Here is a 24,536-nt window from a genome sequence, read left to right as displayed (position 1 = left end):
GGAACTCCCTTCAGGTTTTTTTTGTTTTTGTTTGTTTTTTGTTTTTTTTTTTTGTAGTGCAGGTCTGTTAGCAGTGATTCTCTTAGATTTATTTTACCTTCATTTCTGAAGAATATTTTTGCTGGATATAAAAATTCAGGATTGATAGTTTCCCCCCCCCCCCTTTTAGCTCTTTAAAGATATTATGGTACTGTGTTCTCACCTCCATGGTTCCTAATGAGAAGTTCATTGTCATTTGAATCACTGGCCTCCTATATGTATCATTTTCTCTAATTGCTTTCAATACTTGTGCTTTATTCATAGTTTTCAGAAGTTTGATTACGATGTGTATCTTTCATTGTTTTCATCTTCCTTCTACTCCTCTTCTCTTTTATTTGCATTCTCTTACTAGCAGAGCTTTCTTTAAATTTATTAAATTTATGATTAGGTTTGGCTGAGATTGCTGAATTTTTTACCAATTATGGGGTGGTTTTTGGTCATTATTCCTTCAAATATTTCTTTTGCCCTAATCTTTTTCTCCTTTCCTTTGGGGATCCAATTTTATATGCATGTTAGACATTTTGATAGTTGTACTTTTACTTATTAATTTTTGGAGTCCTTTTTATATCCTGGGCACTAATCTTTTGTTTGCTCTATGTTTCTAAATATCTTCTGTCAGTCTGTCGCTTATCTTTTCACTTTTTATGTATCTCTTGTTACATATGTTTTGTATTTATTTTAATGTGGGTAAATTGATCAATCTTCTTTAAAGTTGTTGCTTTAAAAATTTTGTTTCTCTGTATTATTTATTATAAATTATTGCCAAAACCGGTTTGGCTCAGTGGATAGAGCGTCAGCCTGTGGACTCAAGGGTCCCAGGTTTGATTCCGGTCAAGGGCATGTACCTTGGTTGCGGGCACATCCCCAGTAGGGGGCGGGCAAGAGGCAGCTGATTGATGTTTCTCTCTCATCGATGTTTCTAACTCTCTATCCCTCTTCCTTCCTCTCTGTAAAAAATCAATAAAATATATTTTAAAAAATTATTTCCTTTTCCAGTGTTTTAGATATGCTATACTTTCTTCTAAAATGTTTTGTTTTCTTTTTCATATCTATGTATTTAATCAACATTAAATATAATTTTGTTTAAAGGGAGATGTAGGGATTCAATTAAAAGTTTTTTTTTTTACATCTTAATAACTAATTATCTCAGCACTATTATTTTTTTCCACTGATTTGCTATGTCATCCCCATTTTATATTTTATATTCTATATAGCATTCTCCTTGTTTCATTAGGAAAGTCTCCACAGTCATCAGATGAAAGAAATTCTCAATTTAAGAAGCCTTTCTGGCATCTAACCAATACCAAAAGGGAGAACAAGTCCACTGAGCATGATTTTATTAAGACCACCAGCCCCTAAGTTGGCACTTCCAGAATGCTCTTTTAAATTTCTGATTTTCTAAAGAGAAAGTTAGGAGAGGGAGGGGAGGTAGTCAATTGGTAAATGCTGTCCCTTTAGCTGGTCAGCTCTGTGAGGCAATAGATGTTAATCAGTTTGTTTTGTAACCCACAAAGACCACTAAGCTTATTAAAAGTGAGTTGACCTTGAGGAAGAATTCTTAGCTAAGTCTTTCTTCACCACTTTTCCAACTAGCAAAAGCTATTCTTCACATGAATGACAATTGTGAGTGTCTTGGGGAAAACAGAGAGATTTAGGTGCCCTCAAACTCCAACTAAACTCAAACATCTCAAGCTCAAGTTGTCTTTGCTCTTGGGAAGAAGGGCTCGTTCTGTAACTCTTCCTGGGTATGGGTGAAGAGCAACAAGAAGGAAACCTGAAAGCCTATTTTGGCCACTTTTCTCTATGTTGAGCCACATTCACAGCTAGAGACCATTTGAAAGGATTGGCTTAAACAACTGGTGGCTGTGATGATGCAATTAGTCCTACAACTGTTTTGAGCACAGGATAGCTGGCCTATTCCGAGCTGGAATTGACTGCAATGATCAGGTACTTTTGGGCTGTACATGTTGCCTTAATGTTTAACCTATTTTTTTTTCTTTTGTGTTGCAAGAGATGCTTAATACAGAATTTTTACTCTGCCCTGGGGTCACTCCCTTTTCAGTGGCTCAAAAAACTGTTTTAGATAGTATCTACCCAGTACCAAAAAGCTAATTTGAGAAATCTCTTGAGAAATATATTATTCCGCTTTTATTTTTTATAAATTGATCTTTAAGTTTAACAACCCCTTATAAACATATACCTAGATTGGGATCTTTGTTTTTTATATTATTGATAAGTAAAATCCCTCCTACCTTATACCTTTATATTCTCTGTAAATCCTCTCTTTGTCTTCTCCATACTATACTCTGGAGTTTGTATACTCTGTAGTTTGGCATGGCTACAGCCTAAAAGCAGTGCTCTATAGGAGAAGAGCATTGGACCAGGAGGCATAGTCCTGGGTTCTAATTCTTATAACATTTATAGCTGGTGACCTCAGTCAAAACATTTTTCTGGTTCTGTTTTCTCATCAGCAAAAAGTAAGAGTCACAAACTTAAGTGCTGATAAGGGCCAGTAATTTAGGGCAAATGAAATAAGCAGACCTAGTTGGCTCTCTGGTATACTAGAGGTTATTTCCCTCTACAACCTCAGTCTAAACAGGAGTACCCAATTTTGATTGTTGCCAGGGTAACAAGGGCCACAGTGTTTCCAGATCTTCTAATTTTTCTAGATATGCAGCTATATGGATTTTTAAAAAGGTAATATCTCAATGTTTAAGCATTGACAGCTAATTCAAAAGTTCAATAATTAAACTTTCTGTGGCCCTAGTAAAATATATCTCAATTCCTAGGTCACCAGTGTTAACATCTAAACTACATGGTATTTAAACTCTCTTCCAGTTCTGAAATTTTATACTTTAATATGGTCTAAATTTAAGGAAGAATTGGTATTTGAGTATGAGGAATATTTTCCTGGCATTCAGTTTTATATTTTGAAACAGATGGCCAGGGGAATTTTGAAATGCCCTTCAAATGATCTTGAATAATAAGAGAAACCTTCTTCTGTCTGGGATTAGTTAGAAACAGTTGCCAGGAGGGGGATGGATAAGATGTTCTCTTGCAATTCTTCTCAGATTGGATGTTGTGAAAACAGTATTTTTATGAGTTTTGTTCAAATGTTCTCAGGTTCTTTTAGGGGAGGAAGGAGCTGATAGTTTGGCTTCTGATTCCCAGGACCTCTCCCAATTCAATTCCTGGAATCATCCTGGGGGATGCTGTAAACTGAAATTTAAAGTTACAGTTTATAATTTCCCTTCTAAGGTTTAGATTAGATTTCATAACTTGGAACTGAAATTAGTGCAGTAGTTGGAGTGTAGATGAAAACATCTATAGCTCCAGTTGTCAACATGCTAATGAAAAATAGAAAGGGCAATAAACAAAGGTGGAGACGAGTGATGGCAAAGATAAGAGCCTTTTAACCTCACTTCATTTTCACTACAATTCTCCCCTTAAGAAAATCGATTGCGATGACCTTGGTCCACTTTCTTATGGATTAAAAACACCTAGGAAACCCAAAAACATCTTTTATACAGTAAGTGTGTTCAAGCTCAGAGTCAGCAGTTCAACAAGCAGATAGAATTCAATGTATTTACTTATTGTATCACCATAACTACTAGGTGTCTTATTCCAAAGTAACCGCAGCAAAATAAACACACCACTACCTTAAAAAGAGACAGAAGATAGAAGCAAGAAAGCAGGATAGAATGCACATTCATTTGGTTATTTATCAAGTCTATTTCAACAGCACAGTGCATATTAATAAGGAAGAGGAGATTGGTTGAAGCCCAGGGAAGGAAGCTAGGCAAAGGATCCACTTTCCTATATAAATGAATGATGTGGGTCATTGACAGTGAGCCAAAGTGCTTTTGATTGCAAGGTAGGGCTGTCTGATATGGTAATTTTCTCTGTCACCAATATCATCAACAAAATTTAAGTGCTAATCTGTATACTTGGTAAGATGGGTGAGAGGCAGAAAAATTTAATTAGGTACCATACATTGTCTTGCCTCTCAGCATCAGTTCTCACTTCTTATAACAGCATCGTAAATTCCTTTTGGGGTACCACTCCTTCAGAATTGCATGGGGACTCAGTTGGCCAGTCAATCAACTTGCAACATGATCAATGGTTGTACTTAAACAGAAAACAAGATTTGTTCTCTGAAGAATTTGAATCTTATAGGAGTGACACAAGGAAAGCCCAGAGTTCCCCTGTTAGAGTGTCCTGAATAGTCACTTGATTCATTTTCTAATGCTATTCTGGACCCTGTTCTTTTCCGAAGTCTAGTAGTTTATTGTTTCATGTGACTCACAAAACCATCCCATAGCCTTAAGACAAATCCTGCTTTACAATTAAGTTAGCCAGAGCTACTTCTGTTGCTTACAACCCAAGAAACTTAACAGATATATCGAACATCTTCCTTGTGATCTCACCAGCTGAGAGCTGATGGTGAAGATGAGACAGAATGAGAATCTACTGATAACTTATTAGAATTAATAAGTGAGTTGATGAGGTTATTGTGTTAAAATGTAATATATAAAACACAATTGTATTTCTATATGCTAGCAACACAATTAAAAATAAAATTAGAAAACATAAGCCATTTATAATAGCATCAAAAACATCAAAAACTGGACTAAATGTAATGAATCTACATGTTTACAACTTTCACACATATCTTTGGCACATTAATGAAATTAAGGAAGACCTAAATAAGTGGGCTGTTGTTTTAGTTCATTAATTTGGAGGCAGCAATAGATTTTTGATACAGAATCTCAGAGCTGATATTGGTGTAGTTTAAGTTTATCGTTTTGTAGACAAAGGAAATGAGACTAGAAGGATAAAACATCCTGTTCAAGTTAGAAGGATCTCAAGTAGCCCTCAACTACCAACAGCTCACTGCTCTCTGCTGTCAGTCTTGGTATCTCTACAGATGATACTAAAACCACACTCTTTGCTCTGCCACTTTTCTTAGGGTATTCTAGCAATGGGGATTCTGTGTTCTTTCTCTCTGTTTTGCTAAATTATTCCAGTGCCATGAAAAATCAACAGACTGGACTTACTATGAGATTCTCTGCCTAAATTAGGCAAGTCAATTCACACTGATTTTCAGGGTTGGTAATCTGCAGTTCTCCTGACTCTGAAAGTAGCAGGTCCTTGCTGGGAGACTCACGCATTACCCATGTATACCTCAAGGGACCACATTCAAACAAGAAACATCTTTCCTTACATTTTCCAGTGTCTGGTCACAGACATTGTATAAATTCCGTTTCTCCTATTCCTTCTGGAATAACCAGACTTTAGTAACCAAACTCAGGCTCAGAACTGCGGTTTTTCCCCAACCCCCACCCTTGACTTTGCATCTGCTGTTTTTTTCCTCTATTCCATGCTTTATTTTTTCTAACTTGGGAGACAAGGAGAATGTGTATCCCAGGTAAAGTGAGGAGGAAAGGGGAGGAGTGATGGCAGAGACACATCAAAAGAGCCCTTTGTGCTCAGGGCACATTATTCCTGGAATCCAATCAAGTGCCCCAAAACCCAACCAAGCTTTTCAGACAGCACAGAAACTAGTCATGCAGGCCTCTTGGGCTCTGCTTTTTTAAAGCTTTATAGGATACACTGAATTATTTGGTTGGGTTCTTTCAACCGTGTGACATTTGGGTTTTCAATGGCACAAATGGAGTTGATCATTAATTATTTGGATGCTTTAATTAAAAAAAAACTTCACTGTGGATTTATGAGGGTCTGCTGGGGGGCAAGGACAAGGAGGCCTTCAGTGATTCTCTCATTTGAATGAGAGTGAGGTTTGGGAAGGTCTAGAAAGGGAGGCTATAGAATCATCTTTCAGGAAGCTCTTAAACTGAAGTTAGGGTTTATTTGAAGGAAAAGGGGCTTACAATGAAGAAAATGGAAAGGAATACAAGGGAACAGAATTCTGGGACCTGCCAAATGCATTAGTAAAAATCAATGGTTTAGCAGGGAGCCATCAGGAGCTTCCGAATTAATACCTTTCACATGAAAACTGGTAAGTCCTATGGGTTGAGATGGTGAAAGGGCTGGTTTATGGAACATTGGATTAACTGATACAGAGGGGTTTATCAGCAAGGAGAATTTGTGAGTAGAATCTTGAATGACAAGAGGGAAAGGATCAGTATCTGTTTCAGAACAGTGTGGTAGTGAAATAACATCCCTTCTCTTCCTTTTAGGGGCATGTTTTAAAACCTCAGCCTTTTTCTCTAACACCAGTATGTGCCCTTCTTGAGTCACACACCTACTCCAGTTCCTGATATCCGGAACAAGCTCAGACTCCTGGGTATCTCTCCATGAAGGTTTTTCTCAATGACAAGTGATCTTCGATAGGTTTGAGAAGCCTGGGAAAGGAAATAAGCTCTTCTCCAGAGTCACTAAGACCTCCCATCTATTCAACCTCTTACATCCAGAAGCCTCAGGAAAAAGAGGCTTAGCACATCTAAAATACTATATTAATGAGAAGTGCTTGTCCTTGACATCATAATGGAGTTGCTGATACCATTCACCAAAGAGAAACATGGTGATTTGTGTGCACATCTTTACTGATTTCCCCACTTGGATTTATTAAACCACCTGCTTTTAGTTCAAGTGATTCAATATGAAAAAAAAAATCACAAAAAAGTTGGATGTCTCTGATGTCTTTCCATCTAAAGTACACAAATTGTTTTAAAAATGGTTCCTATGGTGCCAGTTGACTAGACAGTATTATTTATTCCATTTTGCAAAGAAGAGAAACTGAGTCTGAAGGAATTCAAGGAACATGCCAAAAGCCATAAAATATTGCTGGGCTGTAATTCTGGCCTCCTAAAAAAAAGACATTTCACCCAAAAGACATCACAATCTTACCCACAGGATTATGGAACTAGGCTCTCCAGATGGTGCCTCAGGAACAAGTCCAGAGCATTTACAGGTGGGTCATTTGTTCATCCTACAGGCACTTCCATGCAAAAACTGGCTTGTATACATCAATTTTAGAGAGGAGAAAAATTAAACTGATTCAAATTTTCATAGCAAGTGGATGTGAGATGTAGTGGTGGTGGTTGCTTTGTCCAAAGTTAAGGTCTAGAAGGACCATAAAAATCTCTGGCTTCAGTTGATATTTGAAAATAAAACAACGGAATAATTGCCTAGGAAGCATGATATGATGGACTTGCTCAACACAAAAGCAAAAGTAGGTATTAATATCTCTTCTTAGCCTCAGAAGGTCAAGCTGGGAGGACAGTAGATGTGTGTGTGTGTGCGTGCGTGTGTGTGTGTGTGTGTGTGTGTGTGTGTGTGTGTGTGTGAAGTCAAAGCCCATAAGAAAGGGATTGCAGCTCTCAACCTCACAAGTAGAAGGGAGATTGGGCCATTGTATAAGGAATTTGTGGGCTCCCAGGAGCATGCTATCCACCTTAGTCCATCAGAGAAGAAACATGGACATCACCAGTTGTTTTTAGCAGGTAAAAGTGCAAAGTCATGGCCTGGAGAATGTGTTCTTTTATCTTAGTTTTCCTCACAAAGAGAGGCAGGGTCTTCACTTTGGTGTGGGATTTATAGGGTGTAGTGATTGAGAGAGGTTAAATATTTGGGGTCATACTGCCAATCACATTGATTTCCTAGCCTCACTCTATGAACACAAACAATTTCCTTGAGTCTGGCTCCCAAATCTACAGTGAAGAGCGATTAAGTTACAAAAACTCATTGTAAGATACTGACAATTCCATAAAGTTGATCTCAAGAACCAGGAACCATCACATATTGTAGAAAGATAGAAGCTTCCCCATCCTTTATTCATGGAGTATACATGTAATGACTAGAGACATTCTTTCTTTGCCCTGGAATATTTCCTTTATTGATTTGTTTATTATTTTCTAAGAATGTAGGCACTGTACCAGATGCTGATGTTTTAGAACTTGTCCTCAAGGAGCTTACACTCTGGATGGAAGCAAATAATAATAAGCAGTGGCAGAGAGCACAGCAATGCAGGACTCAGAGTCTAATCCTAAGGGAGTAAAAACTGCTGCTTCTTGGCCTGCTTTCACCTGGGCTGGCTGCAGGTGCAGATCAGATCGCTTCAGTGCTCCACAGGCAGTTGGACACTTTCAGGGTTAATCTTTTTCTTACTCATGTAAAACTCATCGTCCTCTGAGGATGCCTCTCTACATTTGTCTTTCACTCTTTCCCACTCGGCTCTCTGCTCATCTTCTTGGAGGGAGATAGTTTCAGCATCTTGTCTCTTGTATTGCCAGAGGTTCTACTGTCTTATCAGTTCAGCAAATGTGAGGAGATCTCTTCCCTTCTCCGTCTTACATCTAGATGGGGCTGGTCCAAGTGATCTGTTGGAGAACCATGTCCATACTGTGTTGTTTTCCTGCCAACATACTGCCAGGATTGTTATCTCATGTCATGACTGTCATTATAGCGTGTAAAAGGATGTCAGAATTATACAATGCTTCCCACTCAAACCAGACTTCACTCCAGAGTCAGACACGGAGAGCAAGAAATGAAGGGGGTAATTGTGAGGCCATGAAATGAAAGAACGTGGATAGTGTGTGGTGAGGGGTTTGCAGGAAGCATGGTGTGGAGAGTGGGAAAAGGAGAGAGAGAGAGATTTTTTTCAGCTGCCATGAGTGGCAGTGACAAATACTGGTGAGAAGAGAGAAATGTAAAGAGGGTTTAGAGGAAGTTCTCTGTGCCATGGGCTTTCTTGTGCTGTCCCTTCAAAAGAACATAGAGAGAAACCTTTGTAATTCCATTTGGTGACTTGAGAGTATTTTGACTTGTGAGGTTGGGATTCCAAGAGACCCAGCAATATTTAGGTTACAGAGGACCTGTATTTCAATAGGTTTGTTGAATTACCCGGTATTAAAGTGATGAGCAACCATAGAAGTAGAATGCATGCAACGATGGGCAGAACCCTCAATGCAGCACAGGAAGATGTGTGCTCTCTGCTTCTTCCCCACATGCACTTGAGCAAATCACTCATTGTCTGCTCATCACAGTTTCCTCATCTACATGCACCATGAAGATCACCCTGGCTAAATTACCCAGGTCTGTTGAGAGATTCATGAGAGCTCAGTCAAGTGAAAGCACATTATACTTGTGGAATGTATTATAGCCATGCAAGGGAATATTATTTAAATGACATTTCTTGGTACGGTTTGGCTGCCTTTGAGGAAATGAGTGTCAGCTTACTAATGCCACCCTAGTAGATGAAATGGTCCCAACTTGCATCTCTATTTTTCCTTTTACTAAATTGGAAGTAAAACCCTCATAGTTTATAAGTGAAGATTGCTAAAAGGTACATCTAACAGAATAGCTTCAAAAATTCCACCCAACTTGGATTAAATTATCTACCATGTGGAGGAGAAGCTAAAGAGTTTTCTCCAGAAGGAAGTGTGTGATCCAGGCCTTTTGATTTAGAGCCTCCAAGGCTGCAGGCTCTACTGGCCTTGGGGCCACTCCAAAGAGCAATAGGATGAGGGTTCTGAGGTTTTCTAGGGCCTGTTCTGCAGCCCAGTTGCTGAGCGTTTCTGTGTCCATGTGTCTCAGTGTGTGCTAGTGCCTTTATTAGAGAATGTGGTGGTGCCTTAAAGCAGGTAGGTTTTCAGTGCCAAGAAACTGCTTGCTTTTCAGAAAGAGTCAAGTTTTCCTTGGCTCCACTGCCAGCTGTTTTATCTGTTTTCATTTTAAAGATATGTTTCCAAAGCACCATTTCCTGAGATCTTTTGGCTGCAGCCGGGTATGAGATTCCCAGTTGCAAGTCCAGGGAGAAGGTGAGCTGCCAGGGAGAAGTTTACAAACGGGTGGGTCACCCAGAGGAGTGCCAATTGAGGTCTTGCCAGGAAGTAGAGAAAAAGCCAGAAACAAGGACCCTCCATAGGAAAACTTCTCCCTTGAGCTCTGACTGAAAACTTATGTCTAAGAATTTTAATTTGAATAGTCAGCCTAAGTTCTTGTAGTTGAGAAAGGGATAGCATGCTCCAAGTTTAACAGAGTAAGACAAGTTGAATGAATTCTTTCACAGGAAAGCTTTATACTATCTCCCTAGATTTAGTGGCCACTGTGTCTTATCTCAATCACTTGTTTGTGCATTGACTGCCACTTGGTTAAATGTCTTTACTACCCTTATCAGAATTTGAGCTCTGAGCTCATCAAATTACTCTATAAACTCTGCAGTATCTAGCACAGTGCCCAGAACACCGGTGATGCTTAATAAATGTTGGTGGTATAAAAGACTAAATGATGCAAATCTAGAGCTATTAACAAGGTTTGATTAAAAATTCATTCTACATACATTCATTGAGTACCCAATATACGCCAGGCCTTGTTACAGGTAGTGGGAAGAGACTGAGAACAGTATATATATAAAGATCATAAGAATGACCTTAAAGAAAATTTATTTTTTTCCTACCTTTATAATCCCAATTATTGAGAACATTTTGGCTATGCATAGGTCCTGGCTTACTACTAATTGCCACTTTGTCCTGTTCATGGTCTATCCCAGGCTTTGGGATTTATCATGTTTATCTTTAAAATAAAACTTAAAATAATATCAAGCTAGTTAATAAGCTGAGCATCTCTCTCAGCTCTCCTATCTGATCTAAGCACTCAAAAACAGGATTTTTTTCCCACCAATTACCTAGCTATTAAATTGACAAAAACAGATATTAGACTTGCTTTTAGACAAAAGACTGTCAAGCAATCCCAATTCCCTAGCTGTCAAAACCCAAACATTTATAGTGTAACCTAGTTTTGGAGATGAAATCTCCATGATTCCCTCTGAACCAGATAAAACCAAGATTAACATGGACAGCTGCCTTAAAGGACAACAGAAGATGCTGAAGAACCCAGGTGGACATATGTGGAGATAGTAGGAGAAAAGGTAACGTTCTTCTATACAAAGAACCCTGGAGAGTTTTTACAGTTCCACAGCATCACCCTCTGTGTCTCCCCTAATGGCTGGAGTATTCTTCTGATTTCATTTGGTGGCAAGCCCTGAAGAGTATGGGCTCAGCAGATGATGCCAGTTCGTACTTTTTTTAAGTTTGCAGAAGTGGGAGGGACCCGAAGGTCCATGAAATTCAAAATCCTCCAAGCTCAGAGAGGAAATACACCTTGACCAAGATCACAGCTATCACGTGGCAAAAATTTTATCTTTTAAAATCAAAATGGGGAAAATTATTCTTTGTCTCTAATTTAAACAATACAAATAATTTTCCATAATCATAATAAGCAACACCCCAGATTAGATTTGAAACCATGATGTATGAAGAGCAGCTGAAGGACCCAGGCATGCCAGGTCTATGGGAAGAGGGAATGGAGGAAGACCCGGGAGGTAACATCAGACAGTAAGGAACTGGCACAAGGAAATGGGTTACTTTTTTCCTGTGTGATCCCAGAGGGCTGAGCTGGGCTCTGTGGGTACCAGTTACAAACAGACAACCTTTCCTCAAATCAAGGGAAACCTTTCTTATAGAGCTGCCTAACCATGAAGCAGACTCAAAAAGTAATGAGCACCCTGCTACTTGAAGTTCTCAAGGAGAGACTGAAACTTGGTGGGTTGTAGAGGTGGCTTCTACCTCCAATAGCAGAAAGAGCACCACACTGCTCTGACCCCTGAGAATTTGAGGTGAACCATGCGTCCCTATCTCTGACAATGGTTCTGATAATTAGGCATCAGGGTAGGTGTTGATGTTATCATTCTCAAAATGTCAGTGGAGCTCCCCTGCTCCTTTCTATCTTCCATCTGTCAGGGTCTGAACCTGGCAAGGAGGCTTAACATCCCCTGCAAACAGATCAATGATGGCAGCTCCTAGAGCTTGCACTGAGAGTCAATTTGTGACAGCAGGGGAAGCTGTGATCATTTAGCCAAGTCTTCCAGGGCTGAAAGCTTTCTGGATACATATTGCCAACCCTGATCATCTCAGTTTCTTTTTCTTCCTGCATATCCTAAATGGAGTCTTTTTGCTCTAATCTTCCTCTTTCTGTAATTCCTACCAATCTTTCTTTTCTCTGTCATTCTTTCCTAATGGTTCCTAATGGTTCCTAATGACTCCCTTCCCTTCCTCTTCTATGAAATATGCTTTTCTAGGATCATGTTATTCATAAAAATTGTGCATTGGAGCTTAAGAGGTGAGATGAAGGCCCCCAGGATGTCTGTTCTTCCATTTCTCTTCCTTTCTTCTATCAGCTCAACCGATGCTGAAATCCCATGGGGCCTTGCTAAAATCCAAAGACGACCCTACCACCAACCAGGAAGCAGTCACCCAAATAACAGCTAGACTCTGATTGTTTAATGAAGATTGTTTATTCTAATTCTTTTCCTCTGCGAATATAGGGACCTGGAGAAGGAGTCAGAGTCTTACCACAGGACAGAGGGGGTTGCTGTGAGGGATGGGAGTCTAGACTACCCCACTTAGAAGGTGCCTTAGAGGTCTAGTCTGACTTCCTCTTTGTGTAGTTAGGGAATCAAAGACCCCAGAAGTGAACAAATTTGACCAAAGTCACATGTGAGAAAAATACACTTCCCAGTATATCTTTTTCCAGTTTGCTTTTAGGAGTCCTTCCAGGTTTCTGTCAGTTAGCTTTTCCAGGGTGGAAGTGAGTTTCCTCAAGTTGGAATTTTTAGGTAGATGATGGTCTCTGCAGTTTTGTAGAAAGAAAGAGAACATCATAGAGCTATACCTCAACCACTGAAGCTACACAAAGACTTATCAATACCCCTTCTCTGGTTTGCATACTTCGGAAAAAAATGAATAGTAATTTTGTCTTTTATAGGAAGCAGAGGGAACACAAAAAAAATACTCTTGGGTTTCTATCTCTGGATGGAAAATCTTATATTATACATCTTCTTTGTTCCCTATCTTCAACATTTTTATCTATAGAATTCCTAGTACAAATGTTCATAAAATAAGGTGAAAATCTACTTTTCCCATTTGTGGGGTGGGGAGAGATGATAGATAGATAGATAGATAGATAGATAGATAGATAGACCCAGAAGACATTGCCTACTATTTTATAGATTTACTATGTATGTCATAATAGGACTACTTAGACAAATGTGACAAATGTTGGGACCATTTACTCCAAATTTCAAGGGCTCAGTGAAACAGTAGTGAGGTGTCCTGGGATCACTATTGTTTCACTGAGCTGCAGAGACTTGAAATGCTTTTATAATTCCTTTCTCCTTTGGGGGAGATTTTCAATGTATTTTTTTCAACACTTTCAAAATTGCAATTGTTTATAGTAACTGGAGATGGCAGAACCTGGCTGAAGTGGGGAGGCTGAGTTTTATCTAACCTCTAATTTAGTTCTCCTCTTAAGTTTGTCCAAGTTCCTGAGATGCCTTTCCCCTGTAAGTTAAACCATTGTTTGTCAAAGGAAATATAAATTAAGAGCTCTGTTTTCTGAATTAAATGGAAACTTGGGCTAGGGAAGCAGATTCTTGCTATGCTTCTCAGATCTCCAATATAATATAGGAGCTGGAATCAGTGTGGGACATGGACTTGATGAATTATTAAGGAATTCAAAACTCAAAGAATGTGGGAGTTATGTAGAGCCAGAAACCCAGCCTAAGTTTCACTCATCAGAGCTCTTAATAATCAGGTTGGAAATTCCATGGCATTATTGAAAGGAGCAAACCTTTCCCTTTAGACAAATGGATCCTGAAACCATCCATATTCTCTAATTGGATTCCTGGATGGATCAGACAAATGCCATGCTCCAACCAAGAACAGTGATGCAATGGCCATCCCCATGTTTATTGTAGAAGGGCAGCTAAACTTCTAACTACAGGATGGGCCAGTTATGGATCTCTGGATTATATGATTTGGAAGACACAGAATTTGGCCAATAACTCTGGCCAAAACTGAGTTTATAAAACTGGTATGGAGCCAATGAGAAGTTAAAACAAAACAAAACAAAACAAAACACAACAACCAAAACCTTCTTCAATTTTTTCTTGCAGGGCTTATCATCCAGCCATTGACAAGGCACTTGGAAATTGTGAACTTCACTCACAAGGCACTAAATTCCGTCTTTTAACACCTCCCCAATCTGAGTTAGCAAGACAGTATTTCCCATGGTTACCTTCACAGAGCTCAGGAAACATTAAGGATAGATGATGAGCAAAACCATTACAAAATATTAACAGTTTGAAAACAATAGTAGTTAAATTATGAAGAGCCACCACAATAAGTAGACAGATAATTCAAGTAAGTACTCATTGCATACTATTTATTTATTTATTTTTAATTTTTATTTATTTATTTTTATTATCTTAAGTTTTACATATGCCTCCTTTTTCCCCAACTGTGTCCATTGGTTATGCTGATATGCATGCATACTGCATACTATTTTTTAAGAGTGGTCAGTGGATGACCACTATTTAAAAAAACATGGGATGGGGTAAAATGCAGATTTCAGGACTATAATTCCAAATCCACCAAATTAGAGTTTCTGGGAGGTGGGTCCAAAGAATCTTCATTTTAAAGAAAATGTCATAGATTGAATGGGTGATAAACTTTGCATATATATGTGTATGCATATATGCATATATACACATATATATAGTTTTGCATATATATTATGTATAAACTTTGCATATATATAATATATATAATTTTTAATACAGTAGTTACTGTATTAAATATAACTCATATTCAGAGAGGTGTTGAATTCGTATAGCTTTGGGTTCTGATGTACTCTTTTAATCAATAGATATTAATCATAAGATAGTTGTTTATGAAATGTCTTGGCTTTAAAAAATGATATTTTCATTTAGAAAAAGTTGGGAGCCATGCTCTAGAACAAATAACTCAAGGTGAAAATTATTAACAACAGAATCTTTCTGGGATCATAGATGGACTCAGATCAACAGACATTTATTGGAGGTCTCCCATGTGCTAATCATCCAGCCACTGACAAGACTCCAGTGCAGGTCTTAAGGCTTCAAGTTTAGGTTCTTCTTACCTACAACTCTCTTCTGGAAGCGATGAGGGCTGGAATGCTCTGATCTTATGGGGAGGAGGGATGCCAGGAAGAGAGTAGGGAAAGGACTATAGGAGCAGGAGATTTCTTAAATTTAGATTTAAGGTGTCTGCTTATTTTACAAAGGCTTGCTCTGCCCATAGATATACTAGTAAAACACATGTTATCTGGCTGCAGCCCTCACTGCAGTTTTGGTGTGTTGTCCTGCCTGGGTTGTGCTGGAACTAAGAAGTGGGAGGAGGCCAAAGTCTGGCAAGAGTGGTTAACCTGAGTGATCTGAAGCTTGGAGGATTATGACTAGTAGATGAGGTGGAAATTGGCACCTCATGGCTTTGTGAGGCTGCTCTGACTCCTGCCTTTCCCTTTCCGGGTGCCAAGTTGAGAGGTTAGCTCTATTGCTTTGGGACGGAACTTGGTGTTTGGAAAAACTGGCCACTCCTTAGTGTCGCAGCACTACCACATCCTCCTCCCTCTCCTCTGGATGTTGACCACCCAGCCTGCACACATGCCTCCTACTCCTGGGACAATGAGGTGATCTGACCTCCAGAGCAGAGGGCGGGGAAGTCCTGTAGGCCATTCTCCTGAGGTTACTTGGGACACATCTTTTCAGTGCTGTCCTCTGGTGCCTGCATGAGAAAGTCAAGGGTCCTTCCAATTCATTATGTGTCATAATTCAGCAGGAGTGATTTCAGAGAAAGAAGCATATATACTACTCAGATTAATTATCCAATTGTTTTCTAAGAGCTAAAAATGACAATTTTCTATAGTTAGTCTCTTAATGCTAGGAGTTTTGAAACTTTATCATTCAATTTTTGTCTATTTATAAACATTGCAGGAATCATTCAAGATATTAAGTGACTTTTCCCTCCAATAATTTGCTCCATCCATCCCCCAGTGCCCGTGTGTGTGTGTGTGTGTGTGTGTGTGTGTGTGCGTGCACATCCATAAGCACACACATGCACATACATGTACACACATGCACACATATACTCTCTTCACCCTAATAGAGTGTTTTTAGGGCAAGGCAAGGCCAAGGTAGTGCCAGAGGATAGAAAAAAAAACTGTCTGTGGCTTTAGACTTTAAAGCACACAACCTTAGTGAAATGGAGTGAACTCAAAGAATAGTACAAAAATGGCTGGCCAAACATCACTAGAAAAATAGCTCCCCCTTACACCCCCCCTCTCCCCTGGGGCAGAAAGGGAGAAAAAAATGGTCTGGAAAGTAATGGGATTTTACCTTTGGTTAGTACTGGAAAGAGAGACCCTGCTTCCTAGACAGAATCTCAGTAGGGAATGTCTATACTGAGACTCTCGACAGAAGGTGCTTTACTGATATTTCCATGTCTTGGCAGGGCACACAGAAAAAGGAGTCCCTGGGCCTGAGCAGGATAGCAGGAGGCAGGAATAACTCATAGTGATATGCTTGGATAGATAGCCATTGGACACCAGGTGCTCAAAGGATATCTCTGTAGACACCTACGGGGACAGATGGCCTGTGGTCCAGATATGCCTTGGTCCTCTGTGAGTCCCCAAACTTAATCTCTGCCTTTGGGAAGGTAAAAGATCATTGTAAGTATTGAGTGTAAGCACATCAAAAGCTCATTTGTTAATTATCCCCCAAAAGGTACATTTTTAATAAACCCTGTTGGTGTTCTGAAAGCCGGCACACACTGCATGGGAAAGCCTGCTGAGACTTCAAGGGGCTGGTGGACACTTAGTCCATTGGTCTTTATTAAACACCTATGATGCTAAATGGAGCACCATTTAGACTTAGAGGAGGCTCCATAGTCCCTTAGGGCCTTAAGTTCCTTTTTATTGAAGCAGGCTAAAGAGTGAGGGCCAAGGAAAGGGAATATTAATGTTCTCCTAGTCACAATATTTTCTCTTGAATCTACAGAAATTTGGAAAATGTGAGTCAGGACAGATGAGAAAGACAGAGAGAAATACAATATCTGAATATTTCTAGGTTCACTCATTTGGAGCACAATAGTCAGAACCACAAATGAACATTTACTTTAATCTCGTTGTCTTTCATTTGATTTCTCAGATATATGCCTTTTAAAAGGCAAATTTAAAGGTGGGGGAGGTAATCAATTTATGTTACTAAAGGGTGGGCATCTACCCCAGGAGTCTAGGAAGTTTCTCATAGATATCAAAGCCTTCTTAACCTTTTCTGACATTTAAAAAGCAAATAGAAACTCTGCCAGATAAAAGCGAGCTTAAAACAACGGTCAAGTTGATATCCAATTGGAAAGAGCCTGGTTCTCCAAATTCTTTCCCTTTTACACACACTATATTATGAAATGGTACCATAGAACACTGATGTTTCTCTCTTAAAACATACATATACACACATTTTAGCACACACACCCCATGCTAAAATTGCTGTGATGGCTAAAATGAGCCCAGGGCAAACTGTCAACACAGCAAGGTCTAGATAATATTTTATCCTTTATCATTTAGGTTTTAAGGGTGGGATTCAAAACTGGGAGGATTAGAGCTGAGCTGTTGAGCAATTTACAGCTGAGCATGGACTTCTACTCTCACTGACTCTTTCTTGCTCTCTCTTCCCCTCCCCTTTTCTTTAACAAGTTAGCAGCATGTGGCTTGCCCTTGTTCCAGCAGTGATTATTAAAATTCAAAAAACACCTTTGGCCATAAACACAAGTGAAAATTGAAACACGCTCATGAAAGTTTATTATTTTTCGCTTCAATAACTTCACCATACATGGAGAATTTTATCTGCCTCAGGAGGTCTTTGGGTTAGGTAATGAAAAAGCTAGGGGGTGTAAGGGGGGCTGGGGAGGTAGGGGATCCCAAGTCGTCTGGGTTGGGAGGCAGCTAGGGGGTGGTGTGCATCTTGGCCTTGGGCCTGCAGTGCTGCTCAAGTGTGTAGGCATTCATGCACCTGAGCCCATTTCCAGTCTCTCTCTCCCCTTGAGGCTGCCCTGCCTTTAGGGTAATGTCAAGGGAGCTGGGCATTGAGGTGGTTTTAAGTCAGACTGCCCCATGCTGACTTGCTGGCCTCTTATTCAAGCCATATGGCTGAGTCTATATACTTCCTGCAGTTTTGCTTTGACTTTAAGACATTTTAGCTCCTGTCTGGAATCTTCAACATGCCTAAACTCAAAAGGGGTATGGGAAAGAGTGGGAGAGCAGGTATGGATGTGACAATGAAGATACACAGGGGTAAAAAGAATCTTACAATTAAAGAAGAGTGGTCGAATTGGGATAATATACTTCTGAGAAGAGAGGTCTGACTATGTTACCTGATAATGATCTTTATTTCTAGGGAAAAAAGTAAAGAATATTAAATTCAGGAGGTGGACTTTGGTTTATGTGAGAGAGAAATATACTTCTCGACCATTTACTCGAGAGTCATTTCAGGTTTTTGTCACTTGTAGCCAAAACTGGTCCTAAATATACCATCATTCACTCAGGGAAATACATGGTCTTTATCAGAGATTAATCACAAGGTTTGAGGTAAGCCTTCTAGGACAAGTGATAATTCTGCTCCATAACATTCTTGGGGACCATGACTCCATAGAGCTCATCACTTCACCATCCCTCAAATATTGTCCTTATCATCATGACCCAAGATGGTGCTATCAATGCTTAAGGCAGCAGGTGGAGAAAGGAATGATAAAAAAGAGGCCAAAAAGACATGCCATCTGTCTCCTAAAAAGACTCCAAGGGTGTGCCCTGTGACATTTGTGTTTATATTCTACAAGCAAAAAGTGAGCCCCTCAGCCACATTTATTGATGAAAAATTTATCTTTATTATGAATAGCAATATGCTCAGCTAAAAATTTTATAATTAAGGAAGGAAGAGAGAAAAAAATATTTGAGAACAATGAGAAGCTTCTGCCACAGCCGTTAATAGGAGCCCAATCCTTGCCTGTTTTATTGGCCTGTGTTGTTTTAGTCATTGTGTTCCTTCCATTTTTCCATGAATCTGTATCCTTATAGAGAATTTGTGCTCTTCACTTTCTCATTCATTTTGTCTTTATGAGTTTTTGTCCATTTTGCTCCTCTATGATTTCACATGCATTCTTTTTTTAAAAATATGGTTTTATTGACTTCAGAGAGAGAAAGAGAGAGGGAAAGAAGTATAGAAACATTAGTGATGAGAGAGAATCATTGATTGACTGCCTCCTGCATGCTTCCTACTGGGGATTGAGCCTGCAACCAGGGCATGTGCCCTGATTGGGAATGGAACTGTGATCTCCTGGTTTATGGGTCAACGCTCAACCACTGAGCCACACAGGCCAGGTTCACATGTATTGTTCTTTTTCCTGTCAAAATCTTTCCTGAGTCAACTTTATATGAAAACTACCAGCTTCTCAGTGTAGACTCAGAACTCAGAACAAATAATAGGCAGGGAGAGATGTCAAGTTTATTGACCCCTTTTTAAGCTTTACCTTTATTTATTTATTTATTTATTTATTTATTTATTTATTTATTTATTTAAATTAGATTGTTAGGGTGGAGGCACAGGTGCATGTGCTATTTTACATGGCTTATTTTGCACTCATCAATGTGGAATGAACAAAACCATCTTCTCAGATCCTTCCTGGAAATGAATTGGGACCAGAATCTCCTTTGGATGCTGGCTGCCTCAGGGATACAGTTTTGTTTCTCTGGTGCTGCATGGTTTCAGCCCCTCAGCCTGAGCAGCATGACTCACATCCCATCACATCTCCCTGCTGCTTGCTTGCTCTCTCCCGGCTGTCTCTCTAGCTTCATGTAAGATGTTTCTGGTTGCCTCCCTTTCCAACATAATTAAATCCAGTAGACCTTCCAGTTGACCTCATGAGTGTGAGTTAAAGCCCATTTATGAAATATGAAATGATCCCAAATGTTCTTGATGCAGCTTTCCCAGGGCGCTCTGAAGGTAGATCATAAACTAAGAGCTTCCTGCTGAAGATGCTGCAGGGAAGGCAGATGTGGCATCCCTGAAGATAAGCCAGAACTTCCATGGACTGAGCTCTGGCCTCAAGTAGTAATGATGGTTCTCAGTGTTCCCTAAAAGCTTTCTATTATCTCAATGTCCCACTTCTCTTTCCACTCAAGGGTACTTACTTACTCTTATTTTGAGCAAGTCAAGAAAATCAAGATAATATTATGTCATATTGGGTTAATGCTTTATGTTGAACTCTCTGTTTTGATCAGAGACAAGAGAACAGTTGAACTAACTGATCCATATGTGCTCAAAGGCATTGCTTGCATGTGTAGCTCATAGGGTGAACATCTTCTCTCCAAGACTCAAGATTCCCTTGGATACAAGAGAGAAATGGAAGAGATTATGAATGACATAAGGTAAATCAGATCCACTGGAGAAATAGAATTCAAAAACATTATTCACTTATGGGAGAGTTAGTATATAAAAACAGTCGTGAAATAGATCAGAGAGAAGGCCTGGATTAGTAGACAACATCCATGCTTGACTCCTTATATTTCTGTAGAAAAGATAGGACTTCTGATCCATCCATCAGGAGGGAACAGAATTAGAGAAACATTTCTGCTCCTTTATCCATAGCTCTCACCTGAATTTTCTTTGCTTTCTCTACTTTCCCAAGATAGATCCTTATGTATGAATTATGGAGTGAGGTGAGAGTGGTAGAAAGGAAGTTTCCAATAGAACTTTCTGAACCAAAGAAGGTTTGGGTCACATCCTCCAACATAGTAAACCTAAATCCCTCTATTTGGGGGCAGGGGAACAAAGCTCATGCTTACTTTGATCTTCATCTGAGTCCTGTTTTTAATTTTGTAAGAAGCTGGGAGTGGGGAAAAGAAGGCATGACAATAATTGGCTAGATGCCTGGCCTGCAGGCCCACTCTTAAAAGGCCTTCCTGGCATGGGGTTCTGTTGAGTGTTTTTCCTTCATTTTAGGATAATTCTGCCATCTTCTGTTGTTAACTATAAGCAGGTAGGGAGTGCAGTTAGGGAAGGAGTTCAGGTCAGGAGAAGTATGTTACAGAGGGAAAGTCTTGTGTAACAAAAAGGCAAAGTGCTAAAATACTTGAGAAGTGTGTTAAGGAAGTCAGTACTTCCTACCTTTTGCCAGTCATGGGCTTGAATCCCAGTCCCACCTCTTTCTAGCTGTGTGACCGTGGACAAATTCTCTGATATCTCTATGCCTCAAGTCTCAAAGCTGTAAAATGGGAAAATTATAGTGCCTACAATATGGATTGTTTTGAAGATTAAATAAGTTATTAAATAGTGTCAAATACATAGTAAGTGTTGGGTAAGTATTAGCAATTACCACCACTGCAATAATCATCATCATCATAATCATCACAGTCATTATGAATGAGGCATTCCTAGAGGTAGGCTTAGGCTTGACTTGGGTGGTGGACAGGACTCAGGTCTTACTCATGATTTGAAGGAGATTGCAAGTATAGTGTCAAAGTTCTGGACTGAGAAGTGACATATTTGAGTTTTAGTTCCAGCTGTGTGTAGCCTATGGTGATGTCTTCCCTTTCTGAGTCTTGATTAAATAGTTATAAATAAGGGTTTTAGTGTTCGGTGGTTCCCAAATGTTCACCTACAGAAGTAGGCTGGGCTGGCCACACAAGACTTACCTGGGAGCTTGTTACATATGTAGATTTCATGGCCCCACCACCCTCAGAGATTCTGAGTAGGTGAGTCTGGGATGACTTTTGTTTGTTTGTTTGTTTTGTTTTGTTTTGTTGTGTTTTTTTTTTTTTAACCAAAAACAGGCTCCCATGTCACAACATTTATACCTGGGATACAACTATTACTTGGGCATCATGGCCTCCAGGTCATCTTTGAGGCCTAAGCTCTAAATGCTCTGGTTGTGTTCCCAAGTATGTAAAGGAATGAAAGGAGAGCATGATTTGAAAAACAAGTGACAGAGTAGAAGTGAATTGGAATATATTTAGTGAAGGATTATCCTTTATCATTTTGCTCATTCAAAACCGAGTTTCAGCCAATATATATAACAGACCTCAACTTTTCAGTTCACCAGAACCCACTCTTCTCTTTCTGAGACACAGAGCCAGGGACTGTAGTCACTGCCAATGCCAGGACCTGCCCAGATAAGTAGAAGGAATCCTCTTCCCAAAGCCAGTTCCTAACATCTCCATTTCTCTTGGGTCAAATGCTCATTTGATTAACCAGGATTTTTTGGCCACCAAGGGTAGAAAAGATAATCCATCTTGTCACTCTAACATGGGGTGAGGCAGTTCTCAAACCATCCCATCTCCAAGTTTCTTTCCTTGGCAAACAAGACAGCTTTGCTGTAATCCCACAGTGCTTCTCTCTTTAGTGCAAAGAATAAAACAGAAAAACAAAAACAAAACAAAAAAATGGTTCCTTCCACCATATAAACTGGAACTTCTTTCATCCTTTGAATGACATGGTTTCTTGCTTCTTCCCTTCACCATGGGGACAGGGTGGAGCCCACATTCCCTCAAGAAACCCAAGGTCATGACATTCATGGTGAACAAACTGCAGCCTCTCAAATGCATTTCCAATTAACACATACAAAGTGTTTCCTAGTGTCTCTTAAATTATAGTTCTATATTTATCACTGCCAGCACACCCCTCCCTCCTTTTCCCAGCTGCCCCCCACCCATGATCTCCACTCTCCCTTTAATTATTTGCAGAAGTGTTTCCATTCTTTTTTTCCATGTTCAGAACCAGTTTTGTTATAAAAAGAATAAAATTGTTGCTAACATTTTGATTTCCTTGTTCAGTGAGATTTACATGACACTGAGGTTTTGTGATATAATTCCTTATTTGCTTCCAAGTTTTCTGTTGGGTATTTAATCTGTATAGAATTTCATTATCATCTGATTTACTGTGTCCTCAACATAAGGAAAGACTTTTTAAGTATCAGCTTTTTATTCCTCTTTCTCCTCCTTTCCTCCATCCCCTCTCATTCTTTTACACACACACACACACACACACACACACACACACACACACACACACACACACACTCTTTGTCTCTCTCTTTACCATCTCCTCTTTTCCTCTCTATTCCTCTCTTCTACACTTTTCTCTCTCATGCCTTCTGACCATCTCCCCCCATTTTCAAGTTTCAGTCCTCACATCTGATAGGTTGGTGTCTTGGCTTTCTCCTCCATTACAATTCATTCCTCTAAGATCTTTTGTAAGCATAGTGCCCATAGGTGTCTACTTTCTGGGACATGACAGAGCCTCTCCTGTTAGGGCTGTTACATTGTGATCTACACAGTGGCCTCAAAAGTCTTGTTGAATCCAAAGACTGATTCCTAGACTCCTGAGTTTACTGAAAGATGAGCCTCAGCTTAAGGAAGCTATACTTCAGGAACATGTACTTTAGATTCAGAAAGTCTAAGGTATATGTTTTTCTGCACAGTGGATACATAATGAGAAACCTATAGGATGTGTGTATATGGAAAGATAATAATAATAATAATAATAATAATAATAATAATAAATAATTCAGGTAAGTCAGTGGGACTCTCTTCCTCTGCTTCTTATCCTCAAAGGGTGGGGCTCAGTGGATTTTCACAGAGGTGCAGAATTCAGCTTTTCAACTCCATCCAAAGGTAAATTTTTTTTGGCCATGTTAAGTTTTAGGGCTCCTCTCCTTTTAACTATTTCCCTAATACTCATTATCCCATCTATTTAATGACTTTTCCTCTTCATTCTGAGCCACTTGCCCTTATATTCTATACCTATATCTTCTCTTTCCCTCCTAGATAATTTCTGTCCCATGAACTTGCCTCTACTTCCTCACTTGTCAAAATTTCTTCCTTATGTGTGGCTTAACCATCCTGTGCCCTAAGTTGTTTTTCCTTTGATGGTGAGACTATGGGATCAAGAAGTTAATGTATTGTATTTTTACATTTTAATAATGGCAGATAGAAGGTACTCTCCCTTACCTTCAAGAAGCATGACATACTGTAGGAAATACAGGCACTTAGAAAGCTAACCAAAAAGTACAATTAGTCAGAGAGTACATAGGTCCCTTTAAGTCACAGTTTCCCTGAAAAATTCAGAGGGCACCTTGCCTTATTAACCAGGAAGACAAAAATCATTCTTGTGTCCATAGATCTCCAATGAGTAGCCAGAGAAGATCCATTCAGTCTCACCTAGTTGATTATTAAGAAACCTCTTTTCTACAGTTTTCTTTAGGTGTCTTAGTACCTTAAGATTCTTACCCTGCCCTTATTTACTCAAAGTTAGTGGAGGCCTGCTCTGTTTCTCTCTCAATGAAACTTTCAGTGGCTGCTTGATGGATTCTGATGGACACAACTGAGTTTTCAGCTTTAGGAACCTAGCACATCAGTGGACTCATTCTTGTTTTTGTCTCTTGAGATACCTATCTCAAGAATCTGGGGTGAGGTAGATGATTCAGGAATTCCAGAAGCCAGAAGAGTTAGAAAAGATATTCTTTCATGGTGGGGTTTCTGTTGGCCCCAGGAAGCCTCTATATTTATATCTTGATTCAGGACCTGCCCAGTAATTAGTTGGGAAGAACTTC

The 24,536-nt window shown here is 39.5% G+C and overlaps 1 long non-coding RNA gene across 1 annotated transcript in view; it reads left to right on the top strand.

The window, feature by feature from the left end:
- Positions 1 to 24,536, top strand: part of LOC308248883 — a 175,098-nt gene that overhangs the window by 43,178 nt on the left and 107,384 nt on the right. The window contains exon 2 of the long non-coding RNA XR_013960655.1: positions 6,240 to 6,973. This is a non-coding gene — a long non-coding RNA (uncharacterized lncRNA). The remainder of the gene's footprint in view (positions 1 to 6,239; positions 6,974 to 24,536) is intronic.

The sequence above is a fragment of the Plecotus auritus genome (assembly GCF_963455305.1).
Source record: "Plecotus auritus genome assembly, chromosome: 5".
Classification (NCBI taxonomy): domain Eukaryota; kingdom Metazoa; phylum Chordata; class Mammalia; order Chiroptera; family Vespertilionidae; genus Plecotus; species Plecotus auritus.
The sequence above is the reverse complement of the archived record's forward strand: the minus strand, read 5'-3'. Positions and strand labels throughout refer to the sequence as shown.